The sequence below is a fragment of the Hordeum vulgare genome, chromosome 7H, assembly GCF_904849725.1.
Source record: "Hordeum vulgare subsp. vulgare chromosome 7H, MorexV3_pseudomolecules_assembly, whole genome shotgun sequence".
Taxonomy (NCBI): domain Eukaryota; kingdom Viridiplantae; phylum Streptophyta; class Magnoliopsida; order Poales; family Poaceae; genus Hordeum; species Hordeum vulgare.
In genome coordinates, this window is record NC_058524.1 from 401,730,847 (window position 1) to 401,744,149 (window position 13,303).

Genomic DNA, 13,303 nt, shown 5'->3' on the forward strand with positions numbered 1-13,303 from the left:
CCTTTTGGACCCCGCTGCCACGGGAGGGATAAACAATAGATGTCATGCAAGTTCTTTTCCCTAAGCACATATGATGACACACGAAATGCATGCCTACATCACATTGACGAACAGGAGCTAGCCACATATCTCCCATTGCCTACGAGTTTGTCCTACTGCTGTTGTTACTACTGTTGTTGCTGCTGTTACTACTGTTGCTGCTGTTGTTACTTGTCTTGCTGTGCTGCTACTGTTGCTACTACTGTCGCTTGCTACTGTTGCTACTTGCTACTGCTGTCACTACTGTTGTACCTTGCCATTGCTATTACTCGTTACACTACTGCTACCTGCTACAATCTTGATCGTTGGTCGTTGACGGAAACTGACAATTTCCATCCATGAGGCAACTTGGCGCCATTTATACAATCGTTAGGAATAGTCTGCCGTCAACAGATCGTTTCTGACACCGTTGTTATCATACTACTTTGTTGTTACTACTTTGCTTGCAGATACTAATCTTTCAAGTGTGGTTGAATCTGACACATTCAGCTGCTAATACTTGAGAGTATCCTCTCACCTCCTATAGTTGTACCAACAAATTTGGGTTGAATACTCTACCCTCGAAAACTGCTGCGAACCCACGCGCTAGTGGGCCGTCAACAACATTCTTCTAGTTCCTTTGCCGGGGAGTGATAGTAGCATTCTTCTGGTGCCGTTGCAAGGGAAGGATTGTTGTCACAGAATCAACATTTGTCTAGCTATTGCCAGAGAGTGCAAGTTAGCATTTTGCTGGCGCCGTTGCCGGGGAGGTATTGCTATATTCTCTGAGTCACTTGGGATTTATATCTGCTGATCACTATGAAGAATCTGAAGGATCCAAAAACCAAAGTCTTGCCCTCAACTACGAGGGGAGGTAAGGAATTGCCATCTAGCTCTGCACTTGATTCACCTTCAGTTATGAGTAAGTTTGCGACATCACCTCCTGCTAGAAATCTTGGTATGTCGCCTGTGCTTGATGATGCTTATGATGCTACTGGTAGAGATGCTTTGCTTGATACTATGCCTGCTACTGCTAGAGATGCTATGCTTGATACTATGCCTGATACTGCTAGAGATGCTATGCTTGATACTATGCCTGATATTGCTAGAGATGCTATGCCTGATACTGCTTTGCCTGATGATGCTAGAGATGCTATTTTGCCTCATGATGCTATGCTTGATACTGCTAGAGACACTACTTTGCCTGATGTTCCACTAGGGGTATTCATTGATGCTCATATTGCTAGAGTTACTGCCAATGCTCGTGATGCTTCTGAAACTGCCGATACTATTGAGATAGAACCTGCTTTTGCTCCTGTTAGATCTAGCTCTCCTAGATATGAATTGCCTGATATACCTAAGGGTTACGTTATGGAGGGAGAGATAGCTGAGGATTTTCTTGGGTGTAAGGATTCTTACGATGCTGAGAAATTACTTCTTAAGTGGAAGGAAAAATCTCTGAAAGCTAGGATGAAATACGACCTCAAGTTTGCCACTTCACCTATCTTTATCACCGATAAGGATTATGAATTCTCTGTTGATCCTGAGGTAATCTCTCTAGTCGAATCTGATCCTTTTCACGGTTATGAGTCTGAGACGGTCGTAGCCCATCTTGCCAAACTACACGATATAGCCACCCTTTTCACTAATGAGGAGAAGATTCGCCACTACTATATCCTTAAGATGTTTCCTTTCTCTCTAAAGGATGACGCTAAAGCCTGGTTCACCTCTCTTGCTCCTGGATGTGTGAGTAGTCCCCAGGATATGGTCTATTACTTATGTGAGAAATATTTCCCTGCCCATAAGAAGCAAGCTGCCTTGCAGGAAATATAAAACTCTGCTCAACTCCAAGAAGAGAGTCTCCCACAAGCTTGGGGGAGGCTCGTCCAGCTACAGAATGATTTGCCTGATCACCCTCTTAAGAAGGACGAGATACTTGATATCCTCTATAACGGACTTACCGATGCCTCTAGAGACCACCTAGATAGTTGTGCCGGTTGTGTTCTTAGGGAACAAACTGTAGAACAAGCTGAGACCCTACTGAATAACATCTTGATCAACGATAATGCTTGGACTATTCCCGAACCACCTCCTAAGCCAACTCCTAAGAAAAGAGATATTCTTTTCCTCAGTCCCGAAGATATGCAAGAGGCCAAGAAATCTATGCAAGAGAAAGGCATTAGATCTGAAGATGTCAAAAATCTACCACCTATCGAAGAGATCCATGGTCTCGATAACCCGATACAGGTAGTAGAAGTGAATTCTCTGCGTAGGTTTGATGAGAGTGATATTCCTTTTGATAAACCTGGTAGCTTATGCTTTGATGAATTTGACAACTTTGTTACCAAACAAAAGAGTTTTAATGATTATGTTAGCCGACATTTGGAACAAAGTACTCGTATGCTTAGCCATTTAAGTGCTTGCGTAGACAGAAATGTCAATGATCTGAAGCTTCTGAGTAAACATGCCTCTGTGATTACTACTCAGGTAGAACAAGTACTTAAAGCTCAGAATGACCTGCTCAATGAATTAAATGACAACTCTATCAGAGTCAATACTAGAGGAGGCAAAATGACTCAGGAACCTTCGTATCCTGAAGACCATCCTAAGAGAATTGATCAAGATTCTCAAGGAATCAATGCTGATACACCCAGTCATCCTAAGGAGAAGAAGAAGGATGATAGAAACCTACAAGCCAGTTCACCAAATAATGTCACACCTGAAGAACCTAATGATATTTCTGCGTCTGATGCGGAAACACAATCTGGTGATGAACATGAACCTGGTGACAATATGGCCAGTGATGTTCATACTAATGCTCAACCTACCAATGATGAGGATGTGGAGATTGAACCTACGGTTAATCCCGATAATCCACAACCTAAGAGATACGATAAGAATGACCTTACTGCTAGGATGCATGGTAAAGAAAGGGAGCCATTGGTTCAGAGATCTATGCTCTTTCCTCCTAAGCCATCCAAGAAAAATGATGATGAGGATTTTGAATGCTTCGTTGAGATGATAAGACCCATCTTTCTGCAGATGCGGTTAACTGATATGCTCAAGATGTCTCTGTATGCCAAGTACATGAAAGATATCGTGACTAATAAACGGAAGATACCAGATCTTGAGATCTCCACCATGCTTGCCAACTACACTTTCAAGGGTGGAACTCCTAAGAAACTTGGTGATCCCGGAGTGCCCACTATACCTTGCTCCATTAAAGGAAACTACGTAAGAACTGCCTTATGTGACCTTGGAGCCGGTATTAGTGTTATGCCGCTCTCTCTTTATGGTAGACTTGAATTGGATAAGTTGACACCCACTGAAATTTCTCTGCAAATGGCCGACAAATCAACTTCTTTCCCTATCGGTATTTGCGAGGATGTGCCTGTTGTGGTTGCTAACACCACTATCTTAACAGACTTTGTTATCTTGGATATTCCCAAGGATGATGCCATGGCTGTCATCCTCGGAAGACCCTTTTTAAACACTGCAGGGGCTGTTATAGATTGCAACAAAGGCAATGTCACTTTCCATGTCAACGGTAATGAGCACACAGTGCACTTTCCAAAGAAACAATATCAAGTACATTGCATAAATGCTATCGAAAAGACTTCATCGATTCTTATTGGGAGCTTTGAATGCCCTATTCCTCGTGTCAAGATGAAGTATGATTTGCTTGTTGGGGAGATACATATCCCCATTGAGGTGACTTAGTGGCTATTCGAAAATTCTCCGTTGTCTCTTGAGATTCGAGAAGGTTTTGTTATGAGGACTTGATCAATCCTATTAACGCATTTCTTTCGATGACCATGAAATGGATGAATCAAAGAGTGACATACCTCTATTTTGAGCTTTCATTTTTCTTTTGCTTAGAAGAAAAATGATGGAATTAGTTTAGTTTTTCATGTTTTCTGTTTTAGCGTCCCGGAGAAAAATACCTCGAAAATAAAAGTTCTTCGATCGTCCTGAAAATTTAGTATGATTTTTTTTCTGGAATATTTGAAAAATACTGGGCCTGAGAGCTGGCCTGGGGGCCAGACCAGTGGGCCACAAGCCCTGCCACCGCCACCCCCCTGGTGGCGGAGGGCAAGTTTGTGGGGGCCACAGGGACCCCCTCCACTCATTCCAGCTCCCAGCCTCTTCTTCCACCTCCAGAAAAAATTGTTTCGCAGCTCAAACCCGTGTTCTTGCTCATTTGGCTGTGATTTTCGATCTCCTTGCTCAAAGCACCATTCTCCGAACCGTTTTGGGGAAATTACTCCTTGGTAAGTGACTCCTCCATTGGTCCAATTAGTTTTTGCTGTAGTGCTTTATCTTTCGCGAATTCTTGCTACCTTGGTGACCCTGTTCTTGAGCTAGAAAGGTTGATTTTAGCTGGTCCCAAGTAGTTTTAGCGCGTGATACGGTCTCCAGGCACTAGTAGTAGTAGTTTCTACAAGTTGGGTTAATCTTTATTCACTTTTCTTTCGAAGTCTCTAAAAATTTCAGAATTTTTCAGAGCTAGAAAAAGGAAAAGATGAAGAGGTTCTTGAGAGGCTCTTCAAGCCGTAACCCCAAGGAAGATGAGAAGAACCACCCCAAGTACGTAGTCCCTCGAGTCACAGAAGTTCGAGCGTGCGAGTGGCCAAGTGATGATTTTTTGCGCGCCGCTGGGCTTTATGAAGACTTTTATTACTTCGTGGAGAACGCAGGTCTTACCGCGTTCGTTGAAGATAAGTGCTCACAATACTTCCTCCTCACCAATGTTTTCGTTCAAAGCTTCAACTTTTATCCGAGGAAGAAACCTCCCATGGTTGAGTTCATGATATACGACATCCCCCAGTGCATGACACTACAGGATTTTTGCAATGTATGCAAATTACCTTATGTTGGGGATATCCGTGACCCTCGTCCACGGGACTTGGAGGATTTCATTGGTTCTATTGCTGTTGGAGAGGAGAGAGGAGTGTCTCGCGCTAGAATTGCTAGCATACATTTTCCTGTGCTTTGGTAGTTCTCATTATTTGTGGGAAAATGTTTGATTGGCCGTGGGGAGGCTAGATCACTTAGTTCTCCAGACCTTGCGGTTTTGCGCAAAGGTCTTTATAGCGATAAGACTTATAGCCTAGGTGCTATAGTGGCCCAGCGGTTGAACACCAACCGTTCCAAGGGTGTTGTCTATGCAGGTATCTATGCTACCCATCTTGCCACACACTTTGAGATACCCATTAGACTAGGAGAGGAAGGAGAAATGTTTCTCCCCGAAAAATATTTGGATTATGACAGCATGGTTCGCCATGATTTTCTGGATAGATATGCTAGTAGATGGATGATTTATAACCTGGTATTTAGTCAGGGTACTCGAGAGACTATTACTTTGCCTTCTCTTTCTTTGTTCGATCTTCATGCACGCAGGTACACTATTATGCCCTCGGACATCTACGCATATTGGGGCTTGGCCCAACCACAGGCGCCCGTGCCCGAGCCGCCGGTCGAGTCCCAGACGCCAGTTTGTCAGTGGGAGCCAAAGGAGCTCACATAGCAGTGGCATCCACAGTCTGCTCCGGAGTATCCTGGAGCTGGTGATTTCCCACCATGGGAGTAGACCAAGCTAGGCCAAAAGCCTAAGCTTGGGGGAGTACGTGTTCTCACCGACTTTACATTCATGCTTATGCTTTCACTTTGTTTGCTGGTGTTTACACTTTGCCACTGTATTATCCATGCTAGTTTATTTTTGTTTTCTTGTTTTGTGTCCTTTTGAGAAAATCCAAAAAGATTTTTCTTTCTTCTTTTGCTTGTTGGGAGCTTTCCCGTGTAAATAGTTTTCTTTTTCTTTGGGTCAAGGTAGAAGATATTGGTAACAATGTTTAGTGGTTCTTGCATGCATACCTGTTTAGCTTTCAAAGAGCCATATTACTTTGTCTTCTCCTTTGTGTTTTCCTACAGATTCATCTTAGTCCAATGCACGAGCACTCTTATTATTGTTCACATCGTTCAATCGTGCAAGTGAAAGGTAATAATGATGATATATGATGAAGTGACTGAGACTGAAAAGCTCGAATGAACTCTATCTATTTTGTTTTTGTAAATATGACTAGCTTGTCGACCTAGATTCAACTTTGTTGTGAGAAAACCATGTTTGCAATGACAACTTAGAGATCATAGTTTCTGATGCCATGCTTATTTAGCTAGGAGCTTATAATGGTTTGTCTTGATTGCCAACATAGATTTTGAGATGACTATGATGTAGTATGATAGGATGGTATTCTCCTTTAAATGTTTCAAGTGGCTAGACTTGGCGCATGCTCATGCATGTAGTTGAAACAAATCAACATAGCCTCTATGATGTTCGTGTTCATGGTGATTTATATCTTGTTCATGCTTGCATTCAATGTTAGTCAAACTCATAGCATCTTGATGACTTTTGTCGCTCTCTAGTTGGTCGCTTCCCAGTCTTTTGCTAGCCTTCACTTCTAATAAGCGGAATACTGCTTGTGCATCCACTTCCATAAACCCAAAAGTTTTTCCATGAGAGTCCACCATACCTACCTATTTGCGGTATCTACCTGCCGTTCCAAGTAAATTTGCATGTGCCACTCTCTAAACCTTCAAGAAATAATATCTTTTGCATGCCCAAACCGCTAATGTGGTGACAGAGGGCTATTGATATCTTCCATGCTAGGAGTGTTATCTTCGACATGTGTTTATTCACTGTCAATCACGAGAAAGGGGCCGGTAATTGGAATGCCCAGTTCAACGCTTAAATCGAAAACATAACTGTGAAACAAGACTCCCCTCGGATTGATGTTAGTATGGACGGTACCGGAGGATTCGGCTAGCCGTGGAGTGTGATTGATTGGTGGTGGGGGAGTTAGAACTTTACTTTTCTGTTTGGGAACCGCATATAGCATGAGTAGCATGGAAGATATTGAGAACTCTTGGTCATTGCGTTGACAATGAAAGCAAGACACCCAAAATTATTATCTATGTTTTCAAAGCTTGAGCTCTGGCACCTCTGCAAATCAATGCTTCCCTCTGCGAATGGCCTGTCTATTTATTTTCCTGTCAAGTCATCCTCCTCTTATATAAGCACCAATTAGAGAGCACCTCTGTCATTTTTATGCTTTGCTTTTGATTGATATTGAGTATGACTATGACTTGATCTTTGTTGCTATGAATTACAATGTTTAGTCAGCCCTTGATCTTTGAAAGTGCTCTGCATTTATGTTTTGCGGTCTCAAAAAGAGCTAGCGAGATACCACCTATTCATATTGCTTCATGCTTGTTTTGATTGAAGTGTTGGTATTTGAAACTCATTATTATTTGCTCGTTAGCTGATTATGCCATTGATATTAGTTTATCGTGAGACCATTGTATCACTTGCTTATAAGGTTAACTTGTGATCTAGCTGAAATTCTGATTATGAGTTAGACATAGTTGCAACAACAAGATCAAAAAGAGTTTGTCAAAGTTTTTCTTTCTCTCTGAGTTTGTCAACTGAGTTGCTTGAGGACAAGCAAGGTTTTAAGCTTGGGGGAGTTGATACGTCTCCATCGTATCTACTTTTCCAAATCTTTTGCCCTTGTTGTGGACTCTAATTTGCATGATTTGAATTGAACTAACCTGGACGGATGCTGATTTCAGCAGAATTGCCTTGGTGTTATTTTTGTGCAGAAACCAAAGTTCTCCAAACGTCCTGAAAATTCGCGGGGAGCATTTTTGGAAAATATGAAAAATACCTGTGCCAAAATCCACTTGAGGGGGTGGGCCAGTGGGCCACAAGCCCTGCCTCCAGCACCCCCCTGGTGGCGGTGGGCAAGCTTCTGGGGCCGAGACGGCTCTGCCGCCCCCAACCTCAGCTCTATAAGTTCACTTTCGTCCTAGAAAAAATAAAAAGAGAAGATTTCATCGTATTTGCGATACGGAGGCGCCGCCACAACCCGTTCTTCATCTGGAGGGCAGATCTGGAGTCCGTTTTGGGCTCCGGAGAGGGGAAATCGTCGCCATCATCATCATCAACCTTCTTCCCTCTCCAATTTCATGAATCTCTTCGTCGTTCGTGAGTAATCTATTCATAGGCTCGCTGGGCGGTGATGAGTAGGATGAGATCTATCATGTAATCGAGTTAGTTTTGATGGGGATTGATCCCTAGTATCCACTATGTTCTGAGATTGATGTTGCTACTACTTTGCCATGCTTAATGCTTGTCACTAGGGCCCGAGTGCCATGATTTCAGATCTGAAATTATTATGTTGCCACGAATATATGTGTGTTTTAGATCCGATCTTGCAAGTTGTAGTTACCTACTATGTGTTATGATCCGGCAACCCCGGAGTGACAATAACCGGAACCACTCCCGGTGATGCCCATAGTTTGAGGAGTTCATGTGTTCACCAAGTGCTAATGCGTTGGTCCGGTTCTTTATTAAAAGGAGAACCTTAATATCCCGTAGTTTACTTTTGGACCCCGCTGCCACGGGAGGGATGGACAATAGATGTCATGCCAGTTCTTTTCCCTGAGCCCGTATGACGACACACGGAATGCATGCCTACATCACATTGACGAATGGGAGCTAGCCACATATCTCTCCGTGTTATAACTGTTGCATGATGAATATCATCCAAACAAATCACCAACCCATTTCCTACGAGTTTGTCCTACTACTGTTGTTACTATTGTTGTTGCTGCTGTTACTACTGTTGCTCCTGCTGTTACTTGTCTTGCTCTGCTCCTACTGCTGCTACTACTATCGCTTGCTACTGTTGCTACTTGCTACTTCTGTCACTACTGTTGTTCCTTGCCACTGCTATTACTCGTTACACTGCTGCTACCTGCTACAATCTTGATCGCTGGTCGTTGACGGGAACTGACAATTTCCGTCCACGAGGCAACTTGGCGCCATTGATACAATCGTTAGGAATAGTGCACCGTCAACAGATCGTTTCTGACACCGTTGTTATCATACTACTTTGTTGTTACTACTTTGCTTGCAGATACTAATCTTTCAGGTGTGGTTGAATCTGACACATTCAACTGCTAATACTTGAGAGTATCCTCTCACCTCCTACAGGCGTACCAACAAATTTGGGTTCAATACTCTACCCTCGAAAACTGTTGCGAACCCACGCGCTGGTGGGCCGTCAACAACATTCTTCTAGTTCCTTTGCCGGGGAGTGCTAGTAGCATTCTTATGCTGCCATTCCAAGGGAAGGATTGTTGTCACAGAATCAACATTCGTCTAGCTATTGCCAGAGAGTGCCAGTCAGAGTCCAAACGGAATAAAATCCGTGAAATAAATTTTTCCCGAACGGAAGAAGATCAGGGTCTTGAGGGCCAAGGCAGGGGAGCTACAGGGGGCCCATAAGCCTTGTAGCCGCCACCAGGGGGGCGGCGGCTACCAGGCTTGTGGCCTCCCTGGCGCCCCCCTGACCTAGCTCCTTCGCCTATATATTCCCTAAAATACAGAAAAAATAGGGGAATCCACGAAAACTGTTTTCCGGCGCCGCAAGCTTCCGTTTCCGCGAGATCTCATCTGGAGACCCTTCCCGGTGCCCTGCCGGAGGGGACTTTAGAGTTGGAGCGCTTCTACATCAACATCATCGCCCCTCCAATGACTCGTGAGTAGTTCACTTCAGACCTACGGGCCGTAGTTAGTAGCTAGATGGCTTCTTCTCTCTCTTGGATCTTCAATACAAAGTTCTCCATGATCTTCATGGAGATCTATCCGATGTAATCCTCTTTGGCGGTGTGTTTGTTGATATCCGATGAATTGTGGATTTGTGATCAGATTATCTATGATATATATTTGAGTCTTTGCTGATTTCTTATATGCATGATTTGATATCCTTGTAAGTCTCTCCGAGTCTTGGGTTTTGTTTGGCCAACTAGATCTATGATTCTTGCAATGGGAGAAGTGCTTGGTTTTGGGTTCATACCGTGTGGTGACCTTTCCCATTGACAGAAGGGGCAGCAAGGCAAGCATCGTGTTGTTGCCATCAAGGGTAACAAGATGGGCTTTTATCGTAGATATGAGATTGTCCATCTACATCACGTCATCTTGCTTAAGGCGTTACTCTGTTCTTTTGGACTTAATACACTAGATGCATGCTGGATAGCGGTCGACGTGTGGAGTAATAGTAGTAGATGCAGAAAGTATCGATCTACTTGTTTTGGACGTGATGCCTATATATATAATCATTGCCATAGATGACGTCACGACTTTGCGCAGTTCTATCAATTGCTCGACAGTAATTTGTTCACCCACCGTCTACTTGCTTTCATGAGAGAAGCCCGTAGTGAACACTACGGACCTCGGGTCTATTCACACCTATCGTTTCCACTTTCGCTTTTACTTTGCCTTGTTACTTTGTTGCTTTCAGTTCTCACTTGGCAAACAATCTATAAGGGATTGACAACCCCTTCATAGCGTTGGGAGCAAGCTCGTTGTGTTTGTGCAGGTACTTGTGATATTCCTTCACTGGATCGATACCTTGGTTCTCAAAACTGAGGGAAATACTTACCGCCGCTGTGCTAAATCACCCTTTCCGCTTCGAGGGAACAACAACGCAAGGATCCAAGGCCACGGGGGAAATCCTTTGCATATTTGCCTAGGAAGTCCCTAAAGGCGTAGCCGTAAGAGAAGGATTCCTAGTGCCGTTGTTGAGGAATATCCAGACAAGAATAGTCTCCCGTCAGCACGTGTTTCTGGCGCCATTGGAAGGTCTTTTGTTGCAATAGCAGAAGTATTTCGGGCGCCGTTGCCGGGGAAGGAGAGATCTATCCAAGCAGGTCTCACAAACTCATCTCTTGCATTTACCTTTTTGCCAGTTGCCTCTCGTTTTCCTCTCCCCCACTTCACATTTTCCATTTTAATTTGCCTTTCTCCTTTGCCGTTTTCTTTTGCCTTTTGCCTTTTTGCCGTTTTCCTTTGCCGGTTTTCTTGCTTGCTTGTGTGCTTGTTTGTTTGTTGAAGTCATCATGGCTGAAAACACCAAACTTTGCAACTTCTCGAGTACCAATAATAATGATTTTATTAGTACTCCGATTGCTCCCGCCACTAGAGCGGAATCGTATGAAATCAACGCAGCTTTCCTGAATCTTGTAATGAAAGACCAATTCTCTAGCCTTCCTAGTGAAGATGCTGCATCCCATCTCAATACCTTCATTGAGCTTTGCGATATGCAAAAGAAAAGAGATGTGGATAATGACGTGATTAAGTTGAAGCTTTTTCCTTTCTCGTTGCGAGATCGTGCAAAAACTTGGTTTTCTTCTTTGCCTAAAAATAGTATCGATTCTTGGGATAAGTGCAAAGATGCCTACATATCCAAGTATTTTCCGCCGGGTAAGATCATCTCCTTACGTAACGATATCATGAATTTCAAGCAACTTGATCATGAACACGTTGCACAATTTTGGGAGAGGATGAAGTTAATGATTAGAAATTGTCCTGTTCATGGCTTGAGTTTGTGGATGATTATAGAAATCTTTTATGCTCGCTTGAATTTTGCCTCTCGCAATATCTTGGACTCCGCCTCAGGTGGAACGTTCATGGAAATCACGTTAGGAGACGCTACAAAACTCCTTGACAATATCATGACCAGCTACTCTTAGTGGCACACTAAAAGGTCACCTGCTAGCAAAAAGGTAAACGCTATAGAAGAAATTAACTCGGTTAGTGCTAAGATGGACGAGTTGATGAATTTGGTTGCTAGTAGAAACGTTCCTTTAGATCCTAATGACATGCCACTATCTTCCATGATTGAGAGTAGCAACGCTAGTTTGGACGTGAATTTTGTTGGTAGGAACAATTTTGGCAAAAACAATGCTTTTAGAGGAAACTATGTTCCTAGGTCTTTTCCTAGTAACTCCTCTAACAATTATGGCAATTCCTACAACAACACTTATGGAAATCACAACAAATTACCCTCTGAATTAGAGAGTAATATCAAAGAGTTCATCAACTCTTAAAAGATTTTCAATGCGTCCATTGAGGAAAAACTACTCAAAATTGACGATTTGGCTAACAACGTTGATAGGATGTCTTGTGATATTGATGCTTTGAAAGTTAGATGTGCTCCTCCCAAGGTCAACTTGGATGAAACTTTAAAAGCTATGTGTGTCTCCATGAATGAGAGCAAACAAAGAACCACCCAAATTCGCGCTAGGCATGAATGGTTTAAAAGGGTGCGTTCTAGTGATGTAAATCACGAAGATCTTAAAGTGCTTGGTGTCACTCATCTTGAATCTTTGTTTTCGCGTGTCAAACCTATTGATGAAGGGGATGGATATGAATCCTCTTTGGTTGAAAAACGCCCCAATGATTTGGAGTCCACCTATCTTGATGATAAAGGTGTGGAGAGTGGAGTAGAAGAAATCAAAATTTTGGGTAGTAATAAAACTACCACTTTGGATTTCAAGGAATTCAATTATGATAATTGCTCCTTGTTTGAATGCATTTCTTTGATGCAATCCATTGCAAACTCTCCACATGCTTATAGCCAAAGCAAAGCCTTTACCGCCCATATCGTAGATGCTATGATGAAATCTCTTGAAGAGAAGCTCGAGCTAGAAGTCACTATACCTAGAAAACTTCATGATGAGTGGGAACCTACTATCAAAATCAAGATCAAAAACTATGAGTGCAATGCTTTGTGTGATTTGGGTGCTAGTGTTTCCGCGATTCCAAAGTCTTTATGTGATATTCTTGGTTTTCATGAGATTGAAGAGTGTTCTCTTAATTTGCATCTTGCGGATTCTACTGTCAAGAAAACCATGGGAAGGATCGATGATGTTCTTATTGTTGAAAATAAGAACTATGTACCCGTGGATTTCATTGTACTTGACATATATTGCAATCCTTCATGTCCCATTATTCTTGGTAGACCTTTCCTAAGGACTATCGGTGCTATCATCGATATGAAGGAAGGGAATATTAGATTTCAATTTCCTTTAAATAAGGGCATGGAGCACTTTCCTAGAAAGAAAATAAGATTGCCATATGAATCTTTGATGAGGGCTACTTATGGTTTGAGCACCAAAGATGACTATACATGATTCTATCACATTTTGCCTAGCTAAGGGCGTTAAAAAAAGCGCTTGTTGGGAGGCAACCCAACGAATCTATCCTTTTTCTTTATGTTTTGTGTTTTTCACACTTTCATAATTATGTTATGATTGTGTTTTTTGTGTTTCTTTTTGCGATTGTGCCAAGCAAAACCGTTATGATTAGTCTTGGGGATGATCGTTTGGTCATGCTGGAAAAGACAGAAACTTTCTGCTCACAAAAAGAATTTTCATGTTC